The sequence below is a fragment of the Mauremys reevesii genome, linkage group 23 (genome assembly GCF_016161935.1).
Source record: "Mauremys reevesii isolate NIE-2019 linkage group 23, ASM1616193v1, whole genome shotgun sequence".
Taxonomy (NCBI): domain Eukaryota; kingdom Metazoa; phylum Chordata; order Testudines; family Geoemydidae; genus Mauremys; species Mauremys reevesii.
The window spans coordinates 19,216,623-19,242,148 of NC_052645.1; the positions used below are offsets into that span (position 1 = coordinate 19,216,623).

At 44.2% G+C, this 25,526-nt stretch overlaps 1 protein-coding gene and 1 long non-coding RNA gene across 2 annotated transcripts in view; one reads left to right on the forward strand and one right to left on the reverse strand.

The window, feature by feature from the left end:
- CSMD2 (CUB and Sushi multiple domains 2) overlaps positions 1-25,526 on the reverse strand; it is a 607,094-nt gene that overhangs the window by 562,094 nt on the left and 19,474 nt on the right. The window lies entirely within an intron of this gene.
- On the forward strand, positions 8,032-16,270 carry LOC120389087. Its single transcript, XR_005590758.1, has 3 exons — positions 8,032-8,139; positions 9,810-10,125; positions 16,090-16,270. It is a non-coding gene; the product is annotated as an uncharacterized LOC120389087 (long non-coding RNA).

Here is a 25,526-nt window from a genome sequence, read left to right on the forward strand (position 1 = left end):
TAATAATTGGTCCAGATTCTTGACCCCATTGTATCACCTTTGTGCTGTGTTGGTGCATGGTCCCAGAAAGATGTCCCAGCTGGTCAGCGTGGATTCCAACAGTGGGCTGGAATCTGTGTTGAACAACAGTGGCATAACTACTGGGTTAGGCAGCATGGTCAAATGAGGAGGAGACATGGTCAGAACACCTCTCCTCTTTGCCAATATCCAGTTGATGTAGTGAGGCTGCTCTGACTTGTTCCAGGATTTGAACCAGTCCTCCCCCATCCCCAGTGAGAGAGGGAATGCAGAAATGGCCCAAAGCCACCCACCCCACTCCAAAGCCTGTTAGGGAGGAAAGCCCAGCAGGACAGGAATATTGTGTTTGTCGAGACAATCAGCAGATTTTTGTAACAATTGGTGTGGTACTGACAGCTCCTGGAAAGAGAGCTCCTCTCTCGCCTCTCTTCCCCAGCCACATTCTTGTACTCTTTGGATACCACCCACTTCTCACCTGCCTGGTGTGTCAAGAAGCACCCCTTCCTTTAAACCTATATTTACCCCAATTCTTCTGTTACCTTCTTTTTCTATTGCCATTATTTCCCCTCAGGAATGCAGTGTCATGATATTACACTCTTAAGCATGTGCCATGGAGCCAGACCACCCAAGCTACGAATTCAGCACAGCCCACAAGTCAACCAGGGTTGAATCTAGTTAGTGTTTGAATGGGAGGCTTCTAAGGAAAACCCACATGTGCTGTTGATGATTCAGTAGCTGACTTTTTTCCCTCTGGTTAGGGAATTCACTAGGATAGTGCTAGAAGTCACAGCAAAAGTAACATTCATCATAAGTGATAACCGGAGCAGCAAACAGGCCTGAATTGTCCCCAGATCCTTGGGGGTTCCCCCAGGGGAAGTTGCTTAGTAAGTGAGGGCTCTGTTGCATCACCAACACTATTTGACTTTCCAGTGTAACTAAAAAAACACAAACTATTCTCAAATCAAAGATCTTGAGATCCATGTGTCAGCTCCAACAGCAGAAGAGAGGAGCCCAAATAACCGAGTGTGCAATGCAATCAACTGGCAAAGCCCTCTGGTCTAAAAGCACCAGGAGGGGCTGCTGTAGTTAGGGATAGCTTCACTGTAGAGCCCTAAGAAAGAGAAGAGGCCTCTTGAATGACTTGGAAAATTGAAGTCAGAACCAAGGAAATCAAGGCACTTTCTGCAAAAGTTACGGGAGCTAACGGTACAGCATTTATCGTCTGCTGGAATATAGCCGCATGCACTTAAACCCCTTCTTCCTGAAGGAAGGGCATGCCTTATTTAGAGGAACACACTAATATTCCACAACATTCATTTGACAAGACAGAAAACCCTAAAATGAGAAATTAGGAGTTTTACCTGGAGAGGACTGTCAATTCCCCCTGCAGCTAGTTTCAATTGGATTCCGCTACCAGGTCCTGTCCGAAATCCTCATATAGTGTTCCTATGTGCTATTAAAGAGCTGACATGCTCCACTCCATAGCTGTCAGTCTTCTTTCTGGTCTTTGAAAAAGTGCATTGGGATTGTTGCAACACAAAAGTCACTTTAATGAAGCAATAAAATTTTCTTTTGCTGCTGTTTTTGGGGCAACAATAAGGAGAAAATAGGAGGATTGGGTCCATGTCCATGTCTCACCAAAGCCCACCACCTCTATACCAGGAGAAGGGAAATGGAATGATTTAGGGAGGAGAGAGAGCGTACACAATGAATTATGTTTCTGCATAAAACATTATCCCCATTATAAGACACTATCCCCATTAGACACTATCAAGCCTTATTTGCTTCCCAGACTGGTTTTACGCCAGGTTAACCCCACCAATTTCAATGAAATCACTCCTGATTTACACCTGTGACAGAGTAAGGTCCATTGTGCAGTCATTTCCATCACATCTTGCCCCAGCCATTTTAAAACAAGAATTTTATCACCTTTTAAAGTGTCGTGAACAATAAATCTTATACATCGGGAGCAGCTCATTTATGTATGTTGATAAATCGGACGCGTGCTTCCATGCCTTTAATTCTCTCGGTCTTTTAGTGGTGCTTTATACATTAACCTCTTCACACTCTGTCTTACCATGATAGACACAGGTAATAAGTGTATTGTACTGTTGGCAGCCCCTTGGGACGAGATCACACACAAAGTAGGTATTTATCAATCTGTACGTGTAATTGCACTGGGGGAGGGAAGACGGCTGTCTACAGGATTCTGCAGGTAAATCCATCTCTGTGATTGAGATATAGGGAACATTGTCACTAGTTATTACCCAGGGTTAGAGGAGAGAGACAGAGGCTGGGGTGACCAGACAGCAAATGTGAAAAATCAGGACAGGGGGTGGGGGGTAATAGGACCCTATATAAGAAAAAGACCCCAAAATCGGGATTGTCTCTATAAAATTGGGACATCTGGTCACCCTAACAGAGGCCCAGGATTGTATCCAATGGGTTGATATGAAAAATAATTCCATCTGCATAGTCACCTTTTACCAACGTGCATCTCAGTTAATCTCCGCTGGATGCTTATGCAAAAAGAGGACATCACCAGAAATTAAGTGTCTCGTTGAATTTGTGCTCCACTCTCACCTTAGAGTTCAGATCACATCTCCTGGGAGGAGAGAGGTAGCCACCAGAGCTGAGCAAACTGCAGGAGACGGTCTACACAAATTCATGACTGATCAGATTTGCAGTTCTTCCATGTTATCTTTCCACTAGCACTGAAGCAGTTACCCTGCCCCACATGAAGATGTGTGAAGACTGGATTTCTAGCTCAAATGCCTTCAATATTCGCCGACAGCAAATTTCAGTTTGCTCTGTGTTCATCAGCAGAATAAGCCATATGGTGCAGTTTCTATTCTGTGATTGATCACCTATGTATATAGTCAATAGGGTGCTGTGAAAATTCCAGCCCAACATACCATTCAAAAATCACACTGAGTCAACTTATTTAAGTTTATAAGCTACAAACATCATAATAAATAAGAAAAAAGAAATGAGAAGTTAGCCAATAGATGGATGTTTCCCTCACCATGAATCTTGAATTCTCCCTCCCAAAACCTCTGTTGTATTTCTATATGCACCTGACACATCTTGTCTCTGCATAGACTATAAGTTGTTAGAGCAATGACTGACTTTGACTTTACATTGGTACCGGGTCCCACACAACAGGGCCTTGCTTATGGCTGGCTCTTCTTGGTGCTATTGCACTATATATAAGAGTTGGTGTCACAGTGTTGATAGTATATTCATTGATAATAGTCACAGTCTGAATGATTTCCAGAAGAAAGCTCACTCATAATTTCAAAAAAATGAGGAAATCAGGGAATTTTGCAATCTGCGTCTGGACAATTTGCAAAGAGAAAAAAAATGAATCATTAGAAATTGTGCACTTAATGCTAGTTACAAGCATCAGGTACCTCAATGCAAGCATTTATTCATGAGTTATAGATCAGTTTAATTTTCTTCAAAAGGCAAATGGGCAAAAATCAATGTTCTTACAGTGACCCAAGATATAATCGTTGTGACTTCCTTCTCATCAAATATGTCAACCTCTATAGCTGAGTGGTTTTCCACCACTTAATTGCACTTTGTTTGGGAGAGGAATGCTGTTTAGTGACTATGATTAAAAAATATCTAGTGTTTCTTATTTTTAAATCCTTGGCTGCCCAACGTTACCAGGCTGGGCCTGTAGGGGGAGTTCAGTATTTGCTATGCATCGGAAAGTGAGCTTTGGATTGCTTTGGCTTTCTCTGGTTTAGGGAGGCTCAGGGAACTGATACGAACAAGACAGTCCTGCTGGAAAATGTGCAGAGTTAATCCTGCTTAATATCTACCATCCATTCTTTGTCCATGTACATTGGAGAAATGTTAGTTTCTATCTGTAGTAAGAGCTTTGCAGAGACATATGGGTTATTTAAGGGGACTTTAGGGTTGTTTTGTAAGCATATAAACTTTTGTTTATCGGGTTTTTCACTCCTTTTCCCCTCCTGCTGGTGGTTTAATGAAGTAATTTACTTTCAATCCACTCACCTGATGTATGTTTGTAAAGATCACCCTAGATGCTTGACCCATGCAATTTCTCCCCTACGACACTGATATCCATCCAGTGCCGGAACAGAGGCAGAATAGCAACATTCTCCCGCTTATAAAACTTACCAAGAGCTGTGTTGGATTCTCAGTTGCTGGAAATGTTTAAATCACGATTGGATGCTGTTCTAAAAGATACGCTTTAGTTCAATCAGGAATGAGTTTGGGGAAGTCCTACGGTCTGTGTTATGCTAGAGGACACAATGGCCTTGTATTCCACGAGTCTATACACCACTTGCGCTAGGTCACTACCTGTTCTGCAGATATAGCAGAAGCATCTCTGCAGAATGAGCAAGAAGCGGACAAGTTCCACAGTTTATGGAGCTACCTGTACTGGAGTTTATCCAGGACACTGGGTTTAAGACTGCAAGCAGAGGTGCGCCTACAGCACACGTAGACATATCCGAGCCCGCTTTGAACTAGCCAGCTTGAATAATGATAGGGCAGCAGTGAAGCCAGAGCACCCCACATGGCAGCACGAGTTAGCCACACAAGTACATACCCAGGCTCCTGGGCTGGGTTGTACAGCCCATACTGTTCTGGCTTCGTGGCTATTGTTCTCCAAGCTAGCTACATCAGGGCTGACTCAGGTCTGTCTACATGTGCTCCAGTCACACCTCTGACTGCAGAGCATATAAAGTCTGAAGGCTTCTCTGCACAAATACTTAGTTCGCAGCAAGCTGGTTTGTGAATCTACCCCATACTAAGGGCAAGTCTGTGCTGCACCGGTGCAGCTGCACCTCTGATGAAGACACTCTAAGCCGATAGGAGAGAGCCCTTACTTACTTATGGCTTAGTTACTCCACCTCTGTGAGAGGCGGTAGTTATGTTGGCAGGAGATGCTCTCCCGCCGACATAGTGCTGTCTACACAGGGGGTTAAGGTTGGTACAACTATGATGCTCAGGGACCCTTGAGCAATGTAGTTATACCAAAGTAAGTGCGTAGAGTAGACCTGTCCTAAGCATCTATGCGGATCCTGCTGTCATGCATTAACTGTTTGTTAGTGAGCTCTGAACTTTGAAATGGGACTAGATCAAAGCACACTAACAATCTGTTAATGCGCGCCAGCAAGGTCCACTCGGACACTTAGTGCGCAGTAGAGTCACACCCCAGCTTGCCACAAACAAAATGTTTGTGTCAACAAGCCCTGAGCTCCCCTGGAATGTCAGAAACACCATGGGGTAGTCAGCATCTAGAAGCAGGCAACATCTTGGTTTTCTGTCACAGCATGCCTGCAGCTTCAGGACGATAGTTTAGTTTTGAGAGGACAACACGTTCCCTTCACTATCACCACGTTTGGCACGATTTCTTCTAGCCACTCTCCCTTCTAAGCACTGGCCTGGCCCAGCGAACAAGATCACAGGATAGGGTGGTACAGCTTAAAAGACACACGCTATTTGGGAAGTTTATACATTCCTGGTTCTACTTTTATACTTTTTCTTAGACACAAAGAAAGATTTAGATGCAAATCTCTGGTACTGGTTAGGAACTGCAGGCAGTTTGTTAATCTCTGTTCTGGAGAGTCTAGCAGCACTACGGAATTATTTATTTATTTATTTATTGTTTATCAAGAAATATGCAACACAATTGTTAGCTTTGGTTATTCCATAATTTGTAAATTGTTATTTAATTTTGCAAACCAAGGGGTCATTTGGATTCCAAGCCCCATTTTCCCTAAGTCCCTAATGTTTGTGGAATAGGGAAATAGATGGTAAACTGTTCTGGCTTGGGTCCATATTACAGTTTTGCTCTTTTGTATATTACAGTAGCGCCTAGAAATGCCACTGTGCTAGGCACTGTGCAAACATAGTATGAGACAATGCCTGCCCCTCTCCCCCTCCCCCACCCCCGAGCTTGCAATCTAAATAGACAAGACAGGTGAATGGTGGAGGGAAATATCCCCTCTATGCCTACTCAAGATCATGCAGTAAGTCAGAGGCCAAGCTGGGAATAAGAGCCAAGGCTCCTGTCTCACAGTTAGTGGCTGATCCACTAGTCCACACTCTTTCTTTTTGTTTACACCATGTACCTGTAACGTCCTGTCTTAAACCAAAATGGGAAGCTCTTTTTCATAGGGACTGTCTTTTGCTCTGTATCTGTGTAACACCTCGCCTAACGGGACCCTGGCTGTGATTGTAGGAGCTACTCTAGACCAGGGAATCCTCTCTATATTTTAAGTAAAGTTGCCTGGGATGAAAAAAAAATATTTGCCAACTTCTTGAATTGATTAGAAATGGTAGGAATTTAGTAACCATCTCTTCATCGGTGCCTGCCAGCAATCCATCACTGTCACACAGCGATAGGGCCTTGAATGCTATCGCTTTGATCCATCAGCTCCCTCACAGAATGGGGGAGATGAACTCCAATGATTTACTGTCAGGGTCTTCTCCATCTGTGCAATTGAAGAGAAGGAGCACGGCTGATAAGACAGAAAGTCCCTGTGATGGAAGCTGGGCCTCTGGTGACTTATTGCTTCTATATATTTTGTTCCAGCTGTGAGCTAAGCAAATCTTGTAACAGGGAAGAAAGTGACTGTGGGTGGGGGAAGACGGCAGAGAGGCAGGAGGTTGGGGAACAGCAAAGCTGAGGGGAATGACAAGACAGCGCGGCCTGTTCTGATTAATGACGTTTGGGTTTAGAGCAGTCGTGTGTCCCCTCCGCCCCCACCGCAGAATCGGAGCATTTGATTTTCAAGCTGTGTGAAATTGAAATGCCAGGCTTTCTGCTGACTTCTCTCCACTGAAGCCAGTTCAGATACATGAGCAGAAACTTTGGTCCTAAAACGTCTACCCTTGATAGGAACATTTAAAATAAAATAAAGAAAATCCCCTTCTCTCTATAGGTGTCATGCAATGCCAGTACCCGGCGGGGTTCCAGCAAACCGGTGCTAGCTGGGAAAGGCAAGAGAGAATAAAGTAAGATGGTTTCAAAGCGGCCTGGACGACAGAGAGTATTTGCCCCGTTTTCAGTCTGAGGATTGTGCTGTAGATGAGCATCAGGGTGATCCAGGGCTTTGAACTCAGGCCTAGGAGCAGAGACATTTTAGGTGCTCAGGCCAGCTCTGATACAGTCTCCCTATGTGGCCTTGTACCAGCCACTTAATTCCTCCGTCTTCATTCACTGAGCTGTAGCATAGGGACAATGCTGACTTCACAAGGTGATGTGAAGAAGAGCCAGTGTCTGCAGAGTGTTTTAAAGAGAACGGCCAAGAGTGACCCTCAGTGCATGCGGGTTGGGTACAAAGAGGAGGCTAGGCCTAAAACTGGGCACATTTGGACTGGTACGGCCCCCATCAGAATGTGCCTGTCTGAGTGCCAGGGTTAGAAATGCAGCAGTAATAGATATCTGGATGGGCACCCCATCTCCCTCAAAAGGTGCCCACTTTCAGCTGGGTCTGTACACAGGGAGAAGGGCACTTTTGGGGCTCCCAGTACCTGCCAAAATATGCAAGCACAGTTTTCCCAGCTGGAAATTAAGAGGGTAGGATGGACCTATTTCGGTGTAGGACACATTTTGATAAACAGCCATTCAAAAATCAAGATTGAGACACCCCTGCTACCTCGATGAAGCTGTCTTAAAAATCATGACTTTTTTTTTAAGATACATTTGGTGTTCTTTTTATTTGCCTTTTGTTTTCTGCGTTTGCTTCACATTTTCCAGCTCTTCTCCACAATCATGGGACTAGAACAGGGATTCTCAAAACTTTTATACTGGTGACCCCTTTCACACAGCAAGCCTCTGAGTGTGACCCTCCCTTATCAATTAAAAATACTTTTTAATGTATTTAACACCATACATAACATAAGTGCTGGAGGCAAAGCGGGGTTTGGGATGGAGGCTGACAGCTCCCGACCCCCAGTTTGAGAACCCCTGGGATAGAAGCTTCCTGTTTTGAAAATGACAGTTGAGATTCTCATGAATCCAACTGCTGGAACTTTAAGGGAAAAACAGCTATCCCAAAACTTACAATAAAATCATAACGGTTGGCAAAACTGCTGATCAAGAACAACAGTGGCAGCCTTTACTTCTTGAAGCAGGTCATGTAAATGCGGCTCTAAAGCTGAATACTTTGTAGATGACAAACAGGAAGATGTTAAATAAACACTTAGCCCCGATTCATTTGGTCTTGCCTAGATACAACTTTCATAGCTGGGAGGTCTTGCTGTCGCAATATTGCCAGCAAGCTTTCCCTTCTCCACAGCCTCTTGTTTAAAAAAATAAAATAAAATGCCACAATCGTATAAAATATTATTGATGTTCCAAGATGTATTCTGCTGTACCTTATTTCTGTGCTTCAATGTCACTCTGACACAGCAGAAAATGCAGCTGGGTTTATTGAATGATTTCACGAATGACTCTATTAACCACAGGAACTGAGTCCTGTAAATGGCATGTCACTTCATGCAAGCCCTTTTTCTTACGACTCCTCTGCCATTGCTACCCTTTGCTTCACTTTAGGGAATAAATTGTGGGTAATTGAAGAATTATTTGACTTGAGCCTTTTTTGCTCCTCTAAAATTGTGAGTTGAATTCAGTCCAGTTATGGAAGCAGATGCGTCTCCTAGAGGAAAAAACACATGCCTGTTTCTCAGGCCATGCATTCACTATCACTTATGCCAGCAAAACTTACATGGCTTATGTGAAAAAAACACCCCCTGAGTGGGAGAAGATTCACTGGCATCAGTGGTGATGGGCACAGCTGTCCCACTGCTCATTAGGTGGTTTTAGGATGTCCAAAGAAGAGCTCTCTCCCATCGGCTGCATCGGTGTAAGCTCGCTCAGGTAGATAGGGCCTAAAAGATTCCATGCAAAATCTTCCTCCCGGACCCTGCTTCCCAACTGCCTGGTGCCTTCAGTTTTCATTTACACCTGGGCATGGGGGGTGTAAATGAGAGAGGCACCATTTTACACCCGTGCAAATTGTGACAGAAGCCACTTGGTGGTGAAGTAGGTCCGATCATCTTTTGGACGGATGGGTTCTGTTCATGCCCACTCTGAAACTCTGCATGGGACAAGTCCCTGATCCCACAAACTCTTCTACATGCAAACAGCCCTTACTCAGCCACCCAGTCCTACCGAGGGCAATGAGATGATTGGGAGGATTACAGATTTGCAGTTCTTACCTCCCGCAAAACATCTAGGGGCCTGATCCACCATTGTTCCCCCTCTTGGGCCTGATGCCCCATTGCTCTGTGTCATCATTTACATGCAAAGTGGGAGCAAAAGCTAATCAAAACTCACTTTGAAAGGGCAACACAAAAACAGGCCCCAAGGGTGTACCTTTAAACCAGCACCGAGTGAGTGCACATTGGGTTTAAAACACGAACACTCTGATTGTGCAGCAATTTGGCGTGCACTTTCCATTTGACACTCACTGTGCACCAGTGGAAAGGAGAAGGACAATGGTGTATCAGGACAAAAGACCGCAGTATTTGAGCTTATCTACTACAGGATTTGAAGGCTGCAGCTAGGATCCATGATTTCTTTTGTCTTGTTATGCAGTCTCTCTCCTCTATAGCCTCAAGTTTAATAACCAGCTGTATATTTTCCTATTACTGTTCTATCACTCTTCTTTTTACATCCCTCAGACAGACTCTAATATTAACTTAAGCAATCACTTTTGTTCATATAGGGCTGTTCATTTTTACTGATAAATGTTTAAACAAAAGTCTAAATTATTAACATGAAATCTCTCGTTCTTTCCCAGATTGTCTTGGATGCTGCACCGAAGACGAGGCGATCCACAGCCGAGCTTGGGAAAGGGAGTTCATTACCTGGTTCCATATGTTTGGGTTTGATGGTTTCACTTGAAAAAAGCCAGTTTTCTGCTAAATCGGTTTTAGAAGCAAAGTGATCAGTTGTCTCCATTAAGGTGCCAATTAAATGCATGGCTTCCAGTAAGAGAAGACCAATAATTCTTCCTTAAATTTCTGGGAAATTACAGTAAACGTATATAGCAGTTTCTAATTGCAGTGCATTACCATGACATCCATGCCTAGCTGTATTTATCCTTTCCCCATCAGGTAGGCATCACCCCATTTATACTCTTTCTCCTAAGTAATGGGGTGAGAAAACTGTTTGTTTAAATGGAACAAAGATCGAGTGCACAATTTATCGCGTCCACTAAAATGGCTCAGATTAAAATCTGACTTTAGAACTGCATATTGAATAGTGACAGATGTGCCCAGACTATTATTATTATTATTTATAACATCGGCAGGCCCCTGCAACCCGTAACAGAGGCCCCATTGGGCTAGGTGCATACAAACACAGAGAACAAGGCTGGGGCTTACAATCTAACTAGACAAGGGAGACAAAGGGTAAACCAGAGACAGAGGTGAAATCCCTTGTTCAGGTCATATAATAGGCCTAGAGAGACATAGGAATGCAACCCAGGGGTGAAATCCTGGTCTGTTGCAGTCAATGGGAGCTTTGCCATTGTTTTCAAAGTGGACAGGATCTTACTTCAGGTCACTAGAGTCCTGGTTAAGTGTCATGTCCCCTGGATCGCATTACTGAATAGCTGTGGGTACTAAAACAGGCAGAAGTGCTGAGTGTCTGCAGCACTGACTGAGGTCAACCAGAATTGTGGGTGCTCAGCCTCTCTGAAAAAAAAAATAACGAGGCCTTCAGTATTTAAAGGGACATTGTTAACCGAGCTTAGGCCCAACATTTAGTTTCATCAAGGCCCAACCAAATTTAATGACTACAGGTCCAGCTGCTCAGCTGGTGTAAATTGGTGCTACTCTCCTGACGTGGATATAGCTACAACAATTAACACCAGCTGAGGATCTGGCCCAAAAAGTTTCCATTTTTCCTCAATTGTCAATTAAAAAAAGTTTTGTTAAAAAAAATTAAACAGAATTCTTGCAGCGAGGGGAATCCAAACACAGCATCCATGCAGCTGCCTGAGATCCAGAAAGTGAGAGTGGCCTTCAAGGCTCCACTGTCCAACAAAGATGGTTGGATGGTAAAACCAAACCAAAAGACAAATATTTTCATGAATAAAAGTTCTGAGTCCTGATCACTCTGACTCTTCCATTCACATTCCATTGTCTGTGAGGGATTAGACATTGAAGGACAATTAATGAAAAGAGTTCCCAAATCCTGAATGTTTGGTGGAAGAGTGGTACACATTCATACCAGCCAGTGTGTTATTTGACATTTCTTATTCTGTTAAGTGTTTCATTTTTCCATCAGAGACAATACCATGTGAACTAGGTACCACCCTATATCCCACCAACAGCTGAAGCAAACAATCGGGCCCTGGTTTGGCAAAGGACTTAAGCATGTGCTTCTTCAAACAGGAGTTAAGCACATCCTCAATTACTTTGCTGAATATGGGCCATGATAAACAACACACATGGCAAGATTTTCAGAAGCACCTGTGTGACTTTAGGAACTCAAGTCCCATTAACTTTCACTGCTCCTCAATCATTCAGGTGCTTTGAGAAGTCCTATCCCATGGTCTGCAAATAATTCATTGAAACTATTTGGCAAATAATTCCCAATTATATTTGCTGAAGTCAGGGCCACTTTGTGAATAATTGAAAAAAACATCCTCCACCTGTGGCAGGAGCCATGTCCCCATATCTGTCTGTACAGCACCGAACACAACAGAGCCCTGATCCCCACTGGGGTTTCTTGCAATACTACAGTACAAACAATTAATAATATCAGTAGCACCAAATAGGGATTTATATCATTTTAATCAGAGCATGCTCCTTTGACAGGCTATTTTCAAGTATGTCTCTTTCTTAGTTTTCAAGACCAAGTGCCATTTCTCTAAGAAAATGAGGTGAGAAAAGAACAGCACCGAGGGTAGACAATGACATTTTCCTGTGTGTCATTCTGTTTTGCAAATAATTCAGCTGAAAATCTGTAGGAAATAACACAAAGTAGGTTATTACCACACAGTGAATGACAGCTCGCATCAAAGAGAGAATTGCGTGATGGTAAGAAAGCCAATTTGAAGCAAACTGTCATTCTTTATACATTCATAATTGCTATGGGGAGAAAAATGCCAAACGTTCATCAGATTACATCCTGGCTCTATACAGAGAAGGGGCAAATTCTGGATGGTCCTGCGCATAGGTGTACGTAAGAAGCTTGCAGCTAGCACAAGAATGGCAGAGCTATGAGAGGGACTGTGAAGGGACATTACAGAGCATGGAGAACATTTGAATATGTATATTCAGTGACTCAGCAATGGCTGTTATGCACAGCCCACCTAGCAGAAAATTCCTACACATGAGGGTGAAATTCACCCCCTTCAGACAGACACTACACGGGCTGTGCTTCACTTAAATCCTAAGAATAGGGCTTAAGTGGGACTTAAGTGATGCATAATCATTTGTGCTGGCCCCTCTCTGTGGGGGTGATTCTACCCTCTAGCTATTAGAGATAGGTGAAGAATTTACAGGGAATCATTTGACACGTTTCCCCTCATGTTCTGCTCACAGATCGTTTGCAACTTGAGCCAACAAGTCTTTAACTTAGTTGCTATTCAGAATTGTGACTCTCTTCCAGCAGTAGTTCCTGGTGTCCAGATCAACTTCAATTTTCAGATTCATGCTGCCCTGGGAACCTGCCCCGGTGACAGGGCTGGTGCTACCATTCAGGCGAACTAGGCGGTTGCCTAAAGGCACCAAGATTTGGGGGCACCAAAAAGCGGTGCCCCCAATTTTTTTTTACAGCGGTTCCTCCCCAAGCGCGCGGTCGCTGCTCCACTTCTCCCGCCTCCCAGGCTTGCAGCACCAATCAGCTGTTTGGCGCCGCAAGCCTGGGAGGAGAATTGGAGCGGGGGCAGCGTGCTCGGGGAGGACGCGGAGCAGAGATGAGCTGGGGTGGGGAGGTACCACACGGCTCCCTGGGAGGGGGCCCTCAGGGCGGGGGGGGAGCTGCCACGGGGGGGCACCTCAGGGCGGAGGGGTGGGAGGGGAGCTGCCACAGAGCTGGGGGTGGGGGCTGCAAGGTGGAAGTTTCGCCTAGGGCACGAAACTTCCTTGCACCAGCCCTGCTAGGTGACATGGTATTGGGTCTCTCCTTTGATTGGATGATGTATATAACTAACCAGCCTAGCACCAGCTGTGATTGTCACAATCAAATTAGTACATAAGGTAAATTATGACTTAATTGGTGTCACGGAGTTTTGATGGGACAAATCTGGTGACTAGAATATTGATATAGAGGGGTATGGGTGGTGAGACGTAGACCATTTGAAAGGCTTTGGTTAAGATAAAGGGGAATAAAGGAATGGCATCATGGCAGAGGTCTACTATAGTCCACTAGATCAGGAAGAGGAGGTGGATGAGGCATTTATAGAACAAATAACAGCAATATCCAAAAATTAAGACCTAGTAATAAGGGGGAATTTAACTATCCAGCGGGGCCGGCTTTAGGCCGATTCCCCCAATTCCCGTGAATCGGGCCCCACGCCTAAGACGGCCCCACAGCATCCGGAAGAGGGATCCCGCAAGGTAAGGCCCCGGAAGACAACTGCTGCCGAGGAAAGACCCTCCGCCGAAGTGCCACTGGAAACAGCGGCAACTGATTGAACTGCCGCCGAACTACCACCTCTATCTTCGGCGGCAGCTCAATCGCTGCCGCGGTCTTCAGTGGCATTTCGGCAGCAGCTCTTTCAAATTGGGCCCCACACGTCCTAAAGTCAGCCCTGCTATCCAGATATCTGTTGCAAAAGTAAGACAGCAAAATACAATATTTCCGAAAAGTTCTCAGAATGTGTTGGGGACAACTTTTCATTTCAGAAGGTGGAGGAAGTAACCATGAGAACAGCCATTTTAGACTTGATTTTGACTAACAGGGAGGAACTGGTTGCGAATTTGAAGGTTGAAGGCCATTTTGGATGAAAGTGATTTGAAATGACAGTTTTCATGATTCTAAGGAAAGGAAGTGAGAGCAGCAGAATAAGGACAATGGACTTCAAAAATCAGACTTAACAAACTCAGAGAACTGGTAGGTAAGGTCCCATGGGAGAAAAATCTAAGGGATAAAGGAGTTCAGGAGAGCTGGCAGTTTCTCAAGGAGATAATATTAAAGGCACAACTGCAAACTATCTTGATGCAAAGGAAAGATAGGAAGGATAATAAGAGGCCAATATGGCTCCATCAGGAGTTCTTTAATTACCAGAAAATCAAAAAGGAGTCCTACAAAAAGTGACACATGGATGGATTGCTAAGGAAGAGTTCCGAAGAATAGCACAAGCATGTAGGGAGGAAATCAGAAAGGCTAAAACATAAAATGAGTTATACCTGGCAGGGGACAGAAAAGGCAATACAAACAGACTCTTTAAAACATTAGGAGCAAGAGAAAGATAAAGGAGAGCTTCACTGATGACATCAAGAAGACTAGGGTGTTTAACGTCTATTTTACTTCAGTCTCCACTAAAAAGGTTGATGGTGACCAGATATTCAGCACAATTAATATTAACAACAAAGGGGAATGAAAACAAACCAAAATAGGGAAAGAACAGGTTAAAGAATATTAGATAAGTTAGATGTATTCAAGTCAGCAAGGCCTGATGAAATTCACCATAAGATATTTAAGAAACTAGATGAAGCAGTCTCCAAACAGTTAGTGATTATCTTTGAGGACAGCTGAGGTCCCAGAGTACTGGCCGATCATAGTACCTATCTTTAATAAGGAGCACAAAGAGGACCCAGGGAACTATAGACCAGTCAGCCTAACTTGAATACCTGGAAAGATACTGGAACAAATTTATTAAACAACCAGTTTGTAAGCACCTAGAGGATGATAAGGTTATAAGGAATAGTCAACAAGAACAAATTTTGTCAAATCAGCCTAATGGTGGATAGCAGGGAAGCTATGGACATGATATATTTTGATTTCAGTATGGCTTTTGACACAGTCCCTCATAAGCAAACTAGGAAAATGTGATCTAGATGAAATTACTATAAAATGAATGCAAAAGTGGTTGAAAGACAGTACTCAGAGTGTAGTTATCAATGGTTAGCTGTCTAATGGGGGGGATGTATCTAGTGGGGTCCTGCAGGAGTCTGTCCTGACTCCAGTACTATTCAATATTTTCATTAATGACTTAGATAATGAAGTGGCAAGTATGCTTATAAAATTTGTAGATGACAGCAACTTGAGTGGGGTTGCTAGGACTTTGGAGGGAAGAATTAGCATTCAAAATGAAATTGGTCTGAAATCAACAAGATGAAATTCAGTAAAGACTATGGCAAAGTCCTACCCTTAGGAAACAAAACTAAAATGCACAACTCCAAAATGGGAATAACTGGCTAGGTGATAGTACTGCTGACAAGGATCGGGATCACAAACTGAATATGAGTCAACAATGTAACACAATTGCGAAAAAAGCTAACATCGTCCGGGGCCTATTAACAGAAGTGTCGCCTGTAAGACATGAGCGATAATTGCCTCATTTCTCATCACTAGTAAGGCCTCAGCTGCAGTACTTTCCATTTTTGGGTGCCATACTTTAAGGAAAACGTGGACAAATTGGAAAGAGTCTAAAGGAAAGCAACAAAAATGATGTGAAAGGTTAAAAAATATTTGTTGTGTTTAGTCTTGAGAAAAGAAGGCTGGGGGAGGAACCTGCCAGGTGCTGCATCGAGCCAGTTGTGGGACAGGTTTCATGATATCTGTCTTTGTCTATATCTATGGGGCTGGGTAGATAAGGTGCTAGATGAGGACTGAGGAGACCATGCCTCTGCTCTAACATCAGCCTGCTGGGTAACTCTAGGCAAATCCCATCCCATCTCCATGGCCTCTGGGAAATGGAATTAATGATACCTGCCTCCCTTTCTGCACCAGAAGTGCTGGCTTAGTGAGGCTTTGTTGTCTTTCCACCTGAGCCCAAAACCTCAGACGTCACCACAGGAGAACCAGATGAGGAATGACTTTCATTTGCTACTGAATCAAAGCGATAAAATTCTACCCACAAATACGTCCTGCCAATGCATTAATTTGTTGTTGTGTTACAGTAGCACCTAAAGACCCAAACCCAGCATCCCATGGTGCTAAGTGGCATAACACATAATGAGAGACAATTCCAAGCTCCAAGCACCTGCATTCTGAATAGCCAGGACAGACAAGGCATTGTCATCCCATTTTACAGGTGGGGGACGGAAGCTCAAGTGATTAAGTGATTTTCTCAGGTCACACAGGGGGTTTGTGGCAAAGCTAGGAATCAAACACAGGTTTCCTGAAGTACTGATCCAGTGTCATAACATTTTTCCTCTCAATGCACTTCAGATTGGTCAGTCCCCAAGCCTGTGTAAAAGAGTCATTGCCTATTTGGTCTGTAGGTCTTTTTCCAAAGAGGCTGCCCCGCCAATGGGAGGAAGCTGTATATCTTTTTAGCTATTTTATCAGTAAATAAGGGCTCATCCATCCAGAAACATGAGTGGATGTTGCTATGCTGGAGTGTGTATCACAAATTAAACACACTCTTAGAGAGGCAACTGCAGGCAGACAGAATAAACAAACTAACAAACCAAAAAAAAAGTGTATTTATTTTTTCCAGTTGGGCTAGCGGTTTATTTTCCTCTGCATCGTATGGATCCCCCTGGAGAGAAGGCGAGGTAACGCTGTTTTCAGACATTTGTTTTTAATAAGTGAAAATATTTTGCCGGCTCCTCAGCTCTGTGGACAAAGCCTCCAGGGTAAGACAAAGAGAATCTTGCCTGTATAGTTTAATAGCTTTTTGTCAGGAGAGACAAATTAGTACATTCTTCTAAGAACACAGTGTGTCATTGCAGATACTGCATTTACAAAGAGAGTGCATCCTTTAAGACTGCTGAATTCATGAAGGAGACGGGGATGTTGACGACTTGTGCTAAGGAAAGAGAATGGCCAGAGCAGAGCAGCAGGAACTCAGATTCCTAGATCCCCTTCCTAGCATGGCCACAGTCTCACTGCAGTGCTGCCAGCCCCAGGTGTTGAAAACAATAGCCAGGCAGGTTATATATCAGGCGCTCAAAATTCATGAGATTGGCTGGAAATCAAAAATAAATGTTGGACTCTTATTTGTCCTATTTAGGGGTCATTTCCTCAAGTTTTCCTTTGCAATCACCAGGACTAGAAACTTACTTTACCAAAAAAAATAATAAAAGTTCAGAGTTTCACACAATCATATGACTCCAGGAGCTGGAAGTTTTCAAAAGAGCACCAATTATCACAAGACTCATGATGAAAATAGTGAGATTTGGCAACACTTCACTATGGGACCTCAGGAAAGTCATGTCACCTCTGGATGGAGAAACTGAGGCACGTGCTGCCTCAGCAAACCAGCAGAGGATGAATGCACCAGTGATTAGGGGAATAGCTTGGAAGTTGGGAGACCCCACCCTCCACCCCCACCATTCCTAGTTCTGCTGCAGACTTCATGTGCGACGTGGCACAAGTCATTTCGTTTGCCTGTGCCTCAGTTTCTCACCTGAAAAATAGGGATAAAGGACTGCCCTACCTCACAGTTGTAATGTGAGAGTGAATAAATTAAAGACTGTTCAGATACTATGGTAATGGGAGCCATATAAAAAGCTAAGTAAATAGACTTCCATATACAAGCCCGAATCCTCCAAATTGAAATTTGCCCCCCAGAGATCTGGTCTACTATGTAGAAGTGCAAAGTATGCTGACTTCTTACCAATCCTAGAGTCCTCAACTATCCCTAAATTGTGAGTTCACTGGGGCACAGCTCTCGTACAGCTGTGAGCATATCAATGATGTAGCAAACATTAATAGCTAAACACAAACACTATAAATACAGCAATACATAAGCATGAATGCATAAACAAGCCTTTACCTGCAGGAACATTTTGCTTTTAAATGTTGAGCTCTGACTTAAACCATTTCAGTTTACCTTTTAAAATAAATATTTATTATAATTTGAGGTAATGTTTATTTCCTGTGTATTTGCTTTCCATAAATCTCCAGGGAGAAAAATAAAGGTTTGAACAAGAGATTGCAAGTGGAATACACGCTGAAGAGTGTGTGAAAGGTGAAAATGATTGATACTTTCAAGCCTGGTAGATTAGAAACGCTTTCCTAATGCGAAAGTCCCTTTTCTAAACAGTTCAGTATTGATGATGACTAAACTATTGAAATATTTAAAGTCAGCTAGCAAGACAGACGGGGTGCCTTACCTGCTATGCTTCATGAAAGTCAGCACAACTGTTTGTTTGTTTTTTTACTCCAAAATTTGTGAGTAAGAGGAGCAAATCAACATAAAAAAACATGACAGTTCATGGGGGAACAAGAGCCACTGGGCTTGGCTGCTGCATTCCTGCACAGAGCGCAGACACTAAGGTGGCCTTACCCCACCTTTGCCGTCCTGTATTTTGGGGCAATTCAGGAATCAGTTCAGTCCCCTGGTATAAATTATTGCAGCTTCAGGAATGCTGTAACTTATGCTCAGACTGCCCATACCCCCATAGGGCCATTGGTGGCTGAAACCAGATGAAGTGCCGTGCTGTATGGATAGATTCCCTCCCTCCCCTGGCACACCATACCCTCAGAGCATGGGCACCCAGTGAATGAAATTTACCATGCTGCACAAGCTCAGGACTCAGCTACATGAAGCCAGCCGCAATAAGTGGTCAGATGTCAATTTGTAAATGCCACTCCAACAAAATAAACGTTATTTTCAGATTGAAGGAATGAAGTTTCCAAATCATCCTCCGAGGTTTGTCCTCTCCTTAAGCTCAGGAAGAATAGATTGTGCAATTCATCTTCAGTTTACAACTGGTCACACAATGGGGAAAAAAATAATGAAGCATTAAACACAAAACCTGTGTTTGAACTGAGCCATTAAAGAGCAAAGGAGGCACAGCTGGATCCATTTCGAGTGCTCTTAGCCAGATTCAAAGTGCATAAAAGCACCTGATTTAGAAGCCGGGACAGAAGCAAAAAAATTCAGAGAAGTGAAGAATTGAACATAACAAAATACCTGGCACCAAATTCTCTCCTGGTGTAAACTGGCACAGTTCCACTGAAGGTAAATGACTTCACAAGGTGCAGAGCACTGGAGTGACATCAGTTTACACCAGACGAGATTTGGCTCCTGGCAATAAACATAGGGGTTGGGGAGGGGGAACAGGGCCAGATTCTGCTCTCAGTTACTGGTGTAAATCCAGAGCAACTCCAATGAAGCCATTGGATTCATGCTGATGTAAGTGAGACTGGAATCTGGCCACATGTAGCCTTTTGCAGTGCAAGGGAGAAGGAAGATACAGAGCATGATTTTTCCACTGCTTCTTAGTCACTTACTTCTACACTTCATTGCACAGGGGTGCCAGTCAATGTCAACTGCAGAGTGTTAGAAAATCAGGCCCCGTGTTTTAATCCCACCTGGCTCAGAAAAATATTGGTGTAAATCGCTACCAACGAGATAGCGGCCATAGACCAGACCTCCACTCACTGACACCGGCCCACTTTGCAGAGGTGTCAGTAACTAAGCAAGGTGTGCCAGGCGGTGGAGAACCTGGCGCTCCATTTCCAATGGGCATTTCCTATGCATCCAGGAGGAATTTCACCCAGGCACAGAAGCGCTAGTGCAGACAGGCTATGCACCACTTCAGTCTCAGTTAAGCAAGCAGAATGGGGCTGGAGTGGTTCATGGACCTTGTGCCAGCCCCTCTGCATGGAGGCTGGGAATAAAGATGGTGCAGAAGTCTTGAGCCAGCCCTTCACTGGCCAGGGAGGCCCATTGTACAAGGAGTTTCCAACCATATTAAGGCCCCTGGAAGACAGGGTAAAAGGGCCTTAGCATAGCAGGGCATCAGGCCCATTGGGGAAAGCAGCAGGAAACCAGCTATGCAACCTCCAGCTGCAGAGACAAGGTCTCATGGTGGGGACTCATTCAGATGTTGCGGTCAAAGGAGGGCCAGAAAGAGCAAGTGTGCCTCTGGCAAGTCATTTCCATTTACTATTACAGGCATTGATTCACCACGAAGTCGAGGCAGATGCAGCTGTTTGGATCATGACTTGTCAGAACGTGATCGGCTCCCCCGCTCCCCCCCGGAACATCGCCATGGCTCTTTGGGAAGTAGAGCAGCCTCCAGCAAACGGCAGCAACTTAGACCACCTGGTGGAGGAGAACATTTTATTTTATTCCTTACGTGGATCTGATGGAGTTTGCAAATGGAAGGAATAGGGCCATTTGGGGGCCTGATCCATGGTCTACTGAAGTCAATGGACAGACTCCCAATGATCTCCAGGGGGGTTGGATTAGCCTGTCTGTGCAGAGCCTTTCACCAATCCATTTCACAACACACAGGGGCTCATTCTCTGCTATTGCTTCCTTGTGCTGGGGCAGGGAAGCCACCTTTGCACCTGTTCTGGGGCCTTCCCGCCTCTGGCATAAGTTAAAATGCCTTCAGGGCTGCTCTACCTTGGGTTCTGATTCCCCTGTGGACCCTAGGAAGCCGAGAATAGCTGCCATGGGGCTACATCCTCGGTCTGTTCCCTGTCCTGGAGGCTGGGAGCAGGGCTGGAAGACAGCCTGTATGCTGATAGTAAGCCAGTCAGCGAGGGATGGGGGCATTGCCCCAGAAAGTCATTCCCACCTAAACCTTTTTGCACCATCGCCGAGGATCAGGACCATATATATATATATATATATATATGAAGTGTACTGTTAATCAGAAATTGATTCACAACCCTTCAAGCTCTTTGTATTTCAGATGTGGCTTCCCGTTCTTGTAGCAAACAGCTCTGCCTACCTGCTGTACTGCCTATTCTGGGCGCAGATTGGAGATCAGCTATCAGTTGCAGTAGCAAGCATCTAATTTGACTTTGGCAGCAAGACAGTAGTGTCTTGAATGCTAAATTGCATCTGCAAAAAGGTCAAAGCCCACAGATACCTGTGCATTTACATAAGTCAGACAGCTCATCATCAGTCGCCTCTATTTCATTCATTTATTTATTTTTAAAAAGCTGCTCCCTGGCACTAATTTTGACATGACTTCTGGGAAAGTGACTTTTATTGGGTCTCATTCTTGGGTTTGACCTTGTTTCCATGGTGTTAATTACTAACTGTCATTAATCAACTGCTTACATCTACAGAAAAATTTTGCAATTAGTTGTAGGAATCAGCCCTCCCCGGCAATCACTGTAATAAACATGAACCCCTGTCTTAGAATGAATAATGTTCTTTGGTCTGGTGTCACCACCCAGTTCCTCACCCTAGCCCTCTCCCCTCCCCACCCCCAGCTCCAGCTCCAGCTCCATTCTAAATTATCTAGAGGTGTTCAATAGACTGTGTTACAGCTAGTGGGCCAGCTTCTCAGTGGGTGTAAATGAGTGTAGACCGACAGAAGTCAGTGAAGGAGGACAGTTTCACTGTGAAGCCAACAGCCTGAATACCAGGCAAGCTGGATTCAATTCCTGGCTGTGCCACAGACTTCCTGAGTGACCTAAGGTAAGTCATTTAATTGTATTATCTGAATACGGAAGAGCTGCAATATAATTGAAAGGACTATTCTCCACTGAGAGCAAGGACTAGAGTCAGGACTCCTGGGTTCTGTTCCCAGCTCTGACACTAACGTGCTGTATGAGCTTGGACACATCACTGCCTTGCTCTGTGCCTCAGTTTCCCCATCTGTAAGAAAGGTCTATTAAAACCTACTCGACAGTGGGATTGTGAACTCTAGGGAATTACCATTTGACAAGAAGATTTAGATCCTTGGATGAGCAGTACTAGGATAAGTGCTCATTATTACTGCTGAACTGTTCAAATTTCCCTCTCATGGTTTATACCCTCCCTCAGCGGAATTACAGCTTTGCAATGAATCTCCTTCCCCTAGCGCTCTGTGTTATTACAGCACAATGATTGTTTCTGGTAATTCCAATTGATAAATGCCCCTAAAAAGTGTGAGGCTCTGGCAGTGCAATCTGAAATGAAATCTCTTCTCGGGAAATGCAAGAAGCGGGGGAGAGAACAGGGAGCAATCATTTAAGACCTTTAGGTGGAGGTCAAGCTAGCAGGGGGACATATATCCAAAGGGTTAGGGCCTACTTGTGTATATCAAAAATCCATGCACCTTTGCACGACACTGAGCACATCTGTGCCCTCAAACCCATATTGCTGTAATCCCCATCATCATGTCCCAAATCCCTTGGGGATTTTATCCCAGTGGATTTCGCTCCCGTTTCGACTCCTGCCCTCAGGTCCCCACTGGATTGTATTCCATTCTAGGGAAACAGTAAGAGACAGTCTCTTCCCCAAAGAGCTTGCAGTCTAAATAGACAGGACAGACAAAGAGTGGCAGAAAGGAAATATTGCAAACTCCTACCCCCGCCCCCCATTTTAAAGATAGGGAATTGAGGAAAAAGAGGGATCTGGTGACTTGCCCAAAGTCCCACAGAGAGTCTGTGGCGGAGAGAATCTCGAGTCCCAGCTCTGTGTCTTAACTCCAAAATTATCCTTCATCTCTAGTCCTCATATGATACAACAAGCAAGTCAGATCCTCATATAATGCAAGCCATAGAGACCTGGCCAGGTTGGTGGAGTGGAGAAAATGTGGCAGCATCTACCCACAACACACGCTCAACAATAAATGGCCACTTTGGTGTCCTTTCCAGCCACAACCATTTTGCCAAGTTTGTTGCCAGCAGGATAAAAAGCCCAGAGAGTGACAAACAGCTCTCCAGAGTTTTGATACAGAACATTCAGACTTAATTCCCAGATATAGCTCTCCAGTATGGCAGCCCCATCTCTATATTAAAGGAGGTTCAGGCATGGGAACAGGACTCAAAGCGATTTGGGTTGGATTTTTGGCTGTGCCACATATTTCCTTTGTGACCTTGGGCAAATCGCTTCATCTCCCTCCGTGCCTCAACTCCTCATCTGGAAAATGGGGGTATAATATTTCCATTCTCCCACCTGTCTTGTCAATTTAGACTGTAAACTTCAGGGCAAGGATCATCTCTTAGTATATGTATGTACAGCTCCTAGCACAATGGGGCTCCTTGGTATAAAATAATAATATTGTTATAGGTTTAACCTCTGCCCTTCATCTAAGATAGCTGTAAGAGACAGTCAAGCACATTTCACTGCCCAGAACCAAGGGATATGTGAATCTGCTCAGGAATTCAAACCATCTGGGTGAAAGAGGTGCACAAAAGGGGACAGACACAGAGAGGGCAGAAAGCGAGACACAGCCTGAAGCAGCAGCTGGTAGCACAACCCTGAGAAAAGCCTAGAGCGTTAGTTTTAGCAGGTACTGGCTGAGAGAGGTTTGGTCTGTGACCAAGCAAGCTGCTGCTTAATTGTTTGGTACCTCCTGCATTCAGGGGATCAGGACTTTGCACATTCTTTGTAAATAAACAAGATGGCAGGAAAGGCTACGATCAATTTCTCCTCCCAACGGGAACAACCTGCAAGACCCCCGATTTTATCTGGCCATGGGGGCCAAAAGGGGTAACCATCACCATCATAAAATAGAAAAATATCTATTAAACTAATAAACCCCCTTTGTTCTTTAAATTAGTGGTGATAAGATAAATGTAACTTCTAGCAAGGGGCTTCATTGCTTGTTTTGGAAGCAAGCTTTATAAAAATAGCAACAACAACAACCCTACACTGAACACCTGCATCATCAAAAAACACGAGAAAAAAAAATACTGTCACCCAGCTGTCTCCTCTCCCTCTGCTTATCATGGTATGTATCACTTGCTCCCATGCTATCAGTCCAACTTTAGTGGTCTGTCTCATTAGCCAGCCAGCTTCCTGCCTCCCTGCTCTTCCCTTCACCAAAATTCAGCCTCCTTTTGTCTTTGCTGCTCAGGAGACCATTTTTTGTTTGAGGTCTGAAAGCATGATGGGAAGAGACCTGGTTAGGGTAAATAAATCTCTCTATCCATAGAACATACAGTTGGTATGAATAAGCATCTCAGATCTCCCCTCCCCTTTGAGTGATGATAGCTAAATTACTTCTAAATATAGTCCTTAAAATCTGCATTAATCCCCTGCTTGCCACAAGCGAGTTGGGTTTTATTGACAACATGAAGCTAGAAACCAAGCACCTGCATGGAACACAAGCTCATACGAGAGGGAATGAGAGAGATCCAGATGAAGTGTGATTGGGAATGGCCTCTCCTCAGTTTGGCTTCTTCTCTGAAAGCCACACTTGCATCTGAATACTGCTCTCATTCCGCTCTGCTCTGTACTTCAACCTTGGCTTCTGAGCTTACAATAGCACCATTTCTCCAAGTGCAGAAAATTCAGCTCGCGAGTTGAATTAGAACCCAGAACTTCCACTTCAAATACCAAAATTAAAAAAAAAAAAAATCTGTGGAGCTTTTGATTCATGTTTTCCTACGAAAAGATTAAGCTCCCTTTCTTGGTGTTTCCAAGCACTACCGGTAAATGAAGCTGTTTAGTTTGATTTTCCCTAATACCAAACACAGATATTACATTCACAACCTTTGAGGAGCACTCAGAGGAGGTTAGCAGAGAAGCGAATTCAATTGTTAATGGCGACATATTCCCTGACGTTAAGAGTGCTTTGTTCTCAAGAGCATGCTTTTATGATTATTTTTAGGTGTGTACAATAATGGGCATCAAAATGTAAGCGTTTTGTCTGTCTACGGTGTCACCAAGTTATTTTCCGTGATGAATGGAGCCAGGCTAGCATCCTCTTAAGGTGCCTTCATATCTTCCACAAGGATAGTGGCTCTCAAACTTTTCTCCTGGTGACCCCTCTCACATAGCAAGTCTCTAAGTGCAACCCCCCCTTACAAATTAAAAACACTTTTTAATATATTTAACATCACTATAAATACTGGAGGAGAGCGGGGTTTGGGGTGGAGGTTGACAGCTCATGACCCCCATGTAATAACCTTGTGACCCCCTGAGGGGTCCCGATCCCTAGTTTGAGAACCCCTGCACAAAGATATGACGTTAGTGACCTCTTCCAAACACAGAGATGAAACACGTTATCTCCCCAGCTGACGTGAAGTGGCAAAGTCATTCTGCACATCCACCATGGGAAGTTAGATGCGTTAACGTCCCGTGGTGATGGGAGTATGCACCAGCCGATAATGCTAGCTAAACACTGTACATACCTCAGGTGTGGATAGGTTGGCTTCCTTATTATTGTCTGTATGACAATAGTTCCTAAAGGCCCAATCGTGCTAGACACTGCTCATCACAGCCCCTGTCTAAGGGAATTTACAATCTAAACTGGCAAGATAGACAGGGAAAGCATTAGTCTATATGGGTGCAGGGGGCAGGGGCATTTAATTAGACTAAATGATGTGACTGAGATGTTTGTGGCTGATCTCGGAATTGAATCCAGATCACCTGAGCCTTGACCACCAGGCTGTCCTTCCTGTCCTATTCCAAGCCCTCTTACTTTCACCTTGCTCTGCTACTCCAACCCTTTCACCTAATTCTGTGGGCTCTGCTATTACCGCA